Consider the following 388-nt stretch of genomic DNA (forward strand, 5'->3'; position numbering starts at 1 on the left):
CAAATTTGACCCTTAAGGGCTTAATTTAGGTCTAAACCCAAACCCATCAAAATCCATATAAATTGACCATCAAATCAACTTCAAAACAACTTTCATCCTTCATGAAAGTTGTTAATAATGATGTTTTACATCAAATAAAACAATTAATTTGGACTTAGCCCAAAGCTAGCCCAAGTTTGACCCAATTTTATCCCTACATGCTTAATTTTTATCTAAATCCAAACACATCAAAATCCATTCAAATTGACCATCAAATCAACTTCAAAATAATTTTTATCCTTCATGAAAGTTGTTCATCATGATGTTCTACATAAAAAAAAATAATTAATTTGAGCTTAGCCCATGGCTAGCCCAAGTTTGACCCAAACTTAGCCCAACATGCTTAAAA

The sequence above is a fragment of the Phalaenopsis equestris genome, unplaced genomic scaffold, assembly GCF_001263595.1.
Source record: "Phalaenopsis equestris unplaced genomic scaffold, ASM126359v1 Scaffold198725, whole genome shotgun sequence".
Lineage (NCBI taxonomy): Eukaryota > Viridiplantae > Streptophyta > Magnoliopsida > Asparagales > Orchidaceae > Phalaenopsis > Phalaenopsis equestris.